Raw genomic sequence first — 314 nt, 5'->3', positions numbered from 1 at the left:
AAAAAAAAAAAAAAAAAAAAAAAAAAAATTTTTTTCTATTATAGACCATAGCCAATTAGACTGGGGCCAGCAGCTGGGCCAGCACCTGGGTCAGCAGCTGGGTTAGCTGGAAAAGGTGCTACTCACCATGCCTGACATCTGAGATCAAGCTCCAGATCATCAGAGTGGCAGGAGAGGGCCAGCTCCCAAAAGTTGTCTTTTGGCTTCCATAGATGTGCGCACACACATGAGCATGCACACATACATGTACACACACACAGGGGTGGGGTAGGGGCAGGTAATTTTTTTTCCTTTTTCTTTTTCTTTTCTTTCTT

The sequence above is a fragment of the Mastomys coucha genome, unplaced genomic scaffold (assembly GCF_008632895.1).
Source record: "Mastomys coucha isolate ucsf_1 unplaced genomic scaffold, UCSF_Mcou_1 pScaffold16, whole genome shotgun sequence".
NCBI classification, from domain to species: domain Eukaryota; kingdom Metazoa; phylum Chordata; class Mammalia; order Rodentia; family Muridae; genus Mastomys; species Mastomys coucha.
Note: the sequence above shows the minus strand (reverse complement) of the source record.